The sequence below is a fragment of the Lissotriton helveticus genome, chromosome 6 (assembly GCF_964261635.1).
Source record: "Lissotriton helveticus chromosome 6, aLisHel1.1, whole genome shotgun sequence".
NCBI classification, from domain to species: domain Eukaryota; kingdom Metazoa; phylum Chordata; class Amphibia; order Caudata; family Salamandridae; genus Lissotriton; species Lissotriton helveticus.
The window spans coordinates 2,082,936,089-2,082,942,088 of NC_136067.1; positions in this window are offsets into that span (position 1 = coordinate 2,082,936,089).

Below are 6,000 nucleotides of genomic sequence, written 5' to 3' on the forward strand. Positions count from 1 at the left end.
TTTCATTGAGCCGTTTAGCCAACCCATTTCGTCTCGAGAGAGACTTCTTCAGGTCAAAAAGGAAACATATATGAACATAATTTAAAAACAGTACAGAAATACATATGAATAAATGAGAAATAGAATAATTTAAAGCTACTGATTGCATTGAATTATTATTAAGTTGGCCAAACACAGTATTATTTTGTTATTCCAATGATTATTCCAATTGATCGAATAATTCTGAATTTTTACACTCTATATCATATTGTTAATAGATTGGGCGGAAGATGAGAATAACACCAATGCACTTGTAGTACTTCTACCTATATAAGTGAACATTCTAAAAACGTATTGAACAAAACTATTGATTCTATGTATGTTAAATTGAACACTAGAGCATTAGCGAAATTGTTACTTAGCACATGTAGTATCACATAGATAAATCAAGATTGTATAGGTGCAATTTGGACATTTTAAAGTGTGAAAAAAAATTCAAATATTGGTCATGTGGACAAATCACCAATTAACAGACCATTGGAAATACACAAATATTATATTTACCACATACCACTAAGTTGTTTACGTATATTATGTCCAAGATCCAATAACAGTTACAAAGACACATCAAGTTGTGGTGTCACAAAAATAATCTGTAACGAAAGAAAAAATAAAATTCACCCTAAGCCTAAAGCTTATCATGGTATGAGGCATTTGATATCTATATAATGCTAATTATTTTAGTGATTTAATTTAAAGCATGCATTGATGCGCCGTCTTTGAAAGTTAACACATAAAACATTTATTATTGTGCATGAGCACAAATTTTAACTAATGAAAAAATATTTGTATAATAGTAGGAAAAGCATATATGAAAAAAGTTGCATGAATAAACATGACAGGTGACTATTTTACATTTCAACACTGTATGGACGTCAAATTACGCTGTCATCGTGAGCAATAAAGTAGCACATCTACTCTCTTGTAAGCGGCATGTTGGATCGGCAAATGAGCGCTAAATGCTGTATACTGGTGTCATTTCTAAACAGCAGAAAAATATCAAGATATGCAAAAAACGTTTAATGCTCATAAAAAAGGAAACAAAAACACACACAGCGGCATGTTAGATTGACAATTGAGCGCTGGAAGATGTATATTGGCGCCATTTCTAAACAGAGAAATGTCGATATAAGCACCAAGCGTTTAGTACTCATAAAGGAGGAAACAAGAACATGCACACCATAGTTACTAGGCACCTAGTGGTGTAAACGGGCACCATCTTTAGATGTCAAAATGAGCATTATATGAAAGCAGACTATACTGCCAAAATACCATATAAGCATACTACAAGTATCAATATGTAAAAGACAGTACCTTACATCGATGATGATAACGTAAACATCAACTGAAATAAAAAAAAACACATTAAATCATGATGATCAATGTATTAAAATCGAATAGTCTATGACAAAATTATGGATTGGTGTCAGACGTACCATTAGAAGGCACGGTGGCCAGCAGCAATCATCTCAACGTATGTACGCAAAATAAGTAAACCGGACAGGGTGATAACGCCCGTTTACATACTGAGATCAAATAAGTTCACAAACCTGTGTGAGTAGAAATAGAAAGCGGTTTGGTTATCCATGATTGGCATGTTTTATTTACTAGTAAGACCATACTAAAGTTCACTATATGCCCTAAGGCCTGTACATCAAATGCTACTAGTGGGCATGCAGCACAAGCTGTACCACCCACATGAGTAGGTTGTAGACTTGTCTCAACCCTACCATTGAAATATTTTTAGTTCAGTTTTTAACTGCCATGTCTACTGGCAATGGGAACTCACTAAGGTAGGCCCAAGTTACCCCTGTTCACAGGGTGCGGTGTGTGAAAGGTAGGCCATGTGTTGTTATGTTTTAAATGTCCGAGCTCTCCCACAGGCCAGCATTGGTGCTGCCTTATAAGATCTTACAAGTGTAACTTTCAACTGGGAGCCTCTAGAGGTTTGGAGTTTAGGTTCCCTGCAGTCAGGATTAAAAAATGTATATTTTAGTGAAGATGGTTTTCAAATTATGTTTTTGAACATTCCACTTTTAAGTGGGCATCTTTTTGCTTCACCAATCTTTGTGCCTCCGCCTACATGTGGATTCACCATCTGGTGTTAGACTGACAGCGGCTTGGTTGTGCAGGCTCTCCAGACACTCACACAAAGGGAGTTGAGAAGTGCCCTGAATAAGCTGTTGTCATCCTGAGCTAGAGTGGTGGTAGGAGTTGCCACTAGCACCTAAATAGGCTGTGGCTGCCTTCACAAAGCTGTCTGCACCCCTTGTAATGTGGCTGGAAAAAGGGGTGCATGTATTAGACATAAAACACCAGAACTTTAGATAACTCCTGGACAAAAGACCAAGCCAGGAAGAAGGACTGAAAAAGATGTCAGGAAGAACTGCACTTTGCTGTGTGCTTTTCTTTGTTGGCTGTTGCTTGGTGCTTCTGTCATTGGGTCATTGGCAGTATGACGACTGAACTGTCCTCTTATCATCCTGCTGTCTTAGTATCTCCAAGGGCTTGAAGGAGAGTTTGCCTCTCGTTGGAAGTATTAGGCACACCAAAGCCTTCACCATCCTCTGGTTACCTGTACCTGGAACTACGTGTTTCAACTACCACAGAAAGAAAAAGTAAAACAATACCTTCAATGATGCTGCTGCTGACTTGTGACCAGTTAACATCACAACTAGCATAGCCACACTTTGCGCCACAACCCTGGTCTCACTGATGCCATCTGAGGCTGTCACTTAGCCGCTGCTTGCATCGTCACCTGTGGGCACCACGTGCCATACCTCTTTACTTCACATCATCGCCCTGGTCTCACTGACATTGCCGCTCCAAGATGCCATTGACACTGTTGCCTGCAAAGTGCCCGCCCTGTGAACGCTGCTCATAAGGTATATGAAGCATCACCTGATCCCATACCGCAGCCTTGGTCCACCAACTCCAGCACCATCAACATGCGCCGCAGCTTGTACCACGACTTGTGGGCCCGCACATTGCATAGTCCCAATCTGCACCCCAGCCTTGGGTCTATCAATGACAGCACTTCAGCAACAATGATACCACTGCTTGCACCATGACCTGTGAGCCCCAAAATGATTACCTCCTCACTTGGCACGGCATTCCTGGTCTCACCAATGCCACTGGACACCATCACAGAGCCGCTGCCTGCACCATGATCGCAAGGCACTCCACGTCGATCTGCTTCGCATTGCAGTACAGGCTCATGCCTGCACTATTGCTCCTGACTTCAACCTCACAGAGTTGGATCTCCAACATGTGTGACTTCAAGGACCAGACAATTCCTACACCGACTTCTGGAACTGACACCTGTTGATGCCTGCTGACACCGAGAACCTGCCTATTCGGAGCTCATCGCAAGGTCCACAATGTCCTGCATTTCTAAGGTACTGTTTGTGGGTCTTTCCAACAGAGTAGTTTGCCCGCAACCTTGCAGTTGGCTTGCACTGAAGGACTTGTTGTTAACAAAGCTGTGATAGCCCCAGACAGAGCTATCTACTTCAAGGAACTGTATTTTAAGCCTATTTATGCTATATTCATATCTTGAATACTGTACAGTGGAGTTTTGTTGTTTTGGTCCTGTTTGGTTTGGCTAAAGATACTTTACTTTTGTAAACTAGAGTGGTATCCATTAACACTGTTTTCACTGTGTTACTGTGTGTTATGTGAAAATGCTTTACAATTTGCCTCTAAGACTGACTACTTGTGTGAAGCTACCAAGAGGGTGAGCAGAATTTTCTTAGCTGTGTAATCCCCTTAGCCAGACCAAAAGGAAGGGTCCCTACTTGGACAGGTTGTAAGCTACTTCCAAGTAGAGACCCACATTTTTAACATGGTTTGTCGGTGATGGGGATAGGACTTGCATTTGTAGTTAACATGCAGTGATTGATGTCCACTTATTTATTTCATTTATAAAGTTTTATATAGCGCGGACATGATCCCGAGGGATATCAGAGCGTTTCACAATTACGGATGGTCAGGGTTAGGCAGGCGTCAAATACATATCAAAGAAACAGTTACAAAGGGTGCAACAGAGCATCACAATAGTTGAAAAAAGGATAGTGGGAGGGGAAGAAAAGATTAGGTAAGGGGATATAAGACATCAGTACAAGGAATGAGGGTGCACGTCCAGTATCTTCAAGCAAATGATCGGAGCCAAATTAGGGTAAGAACTTTCACATAAGAAATTGTTTTACTTCCATTTTAAAAGCAACCGTGGAAGTGAGTCTGCGAATTTCAGGAGGGAAAGAGTCCCAGATCCGTGGATCAGAGCATGAGAAAGCTCTTTCACAAGTTTTCTTTTTGTGAAATATCTGTGATTTCAGAAGGAAGGTGTTAGCACTTTTTGAGGGTCTACCATCTCCAGATAGTTCTAGCTTTTGGCATAGGTACTTGAGGGGTTTGAGAAGAAGAGCTTTGAGAGTCAGGCAGGTGATCTTTAGCTGCATTCTTCCTTCAAAAGGCAGCCAATTTAGTGATTTTAGGACTGGGGAAATGTTTGCAGATCTTTTTGTGCCCGTGGTCAGTCTGGCCGCTGCATTCAATACAGCCTTCAGTGGGGCCAAGGTATATTTTGGGAGGCCACATTGTGTAGCACTGCCATAGTCTAGCCTCTGCAAAAGCAGTGCTTGAACCACTTGCTTGAAGTCAGCGTGTGGGAGGAAATGTTTGAGATTCCTGAGTAGTCTCATCTGGTGATTCGCTCCCTTGCAAACCTTACTAATGCGGTTCTTCAAATGTAAATCTTTGTCCAGGGTAATTGCGAGCAATTTGGCTGAATCAATAATGACGGGGCAGTTAAAGGCAGTGAGATGGTTCATCCAGAGATCTACCTTGGGGGTCTTATTCGGAGGAGCAATGAGCAAGAAATGAGCAAGTAAAACACTACTAGTAAAGTGCAAAACAGTATGCAACCACGTAATCTTTTTCATTCTTGTGTTCTCTGGTTAGTTGTTGTACCTGAGAAGTCTTTAAAGAATGGAAGTTAACCACTGGTACCTGCATATTTATAGTATGAGGGATCTGAGGGTCTTCTGCAAGGAGAGATAGTTGCCTCTTAAGAGGAGATCAAGGGAGGATCTTGAGTTAGCCCTGTTTATCTATGAGGATAACCTCTGGCGAGCATCACTTTCAGATGATTCTGAGGAGGAGGACTTCTCAGAAAGTGAGGGGAGTAACCCTAAGAGGGTAACATGGACATGGAACTGATTCTTGAGAAGAGGAGGATTCTTGCTCATGAACAGAAGCTGAGAGACCTTGATGAGGAGCTCGCTTGAGAATGTTGAGGCCATGCGTGCCTTAGCCAAGCCAAAGGAAGTGTGTGTTGAACATGAAGTGAGCTTGGCTGGGCTGGAGGTGGATGCCATGAGGGTGGAGTCCAGCTCAGATGGTGCCAGCAAAAGTGTTATAATGACATACACCAGGAGGTTCAGGTTTATGAGTTAGTTCTAGTGGTGTGCAGGGTCCCTGATTTGGATTGGGAAACTGACACAGGGTATCATATTCCTAGTGGTGGGAGGGACACTCTACTGGCTCTAGATGAGAGATTCAGGGATAGGGGTTCCCCCGTGATAGAGATCACCCAGAAGAGTGTAGGTTGAATGACAGAAACAGTCAGACACTGTCTCACCAGTCTAAGAAGTGTGATGCGTTATACTTGTCGAAGTCACTGGATGGTGAGGTGGAGGGTAGTGTGGTTGACACATGTGAGGGCCTGGGTGATCTGATTTTTGAAGACCATTTGTCCAGTGCCGGTTTCCAATACCTATGCCAACATACAGTGGACGGTGATTTCCATGACCCCCGGGAACTTGCACTGGAGGCAGAATTTAGGTGGATTCCAGAGGGTCTGAAGAGGCTTTTGGGAGTGATCATGAAGGGGGTGGCTCAGGTTTTCCCCAAACAAAGGAGTTAGGGGAGGATGGTAGAAGCCAAGTTAGGTCTCAGTAT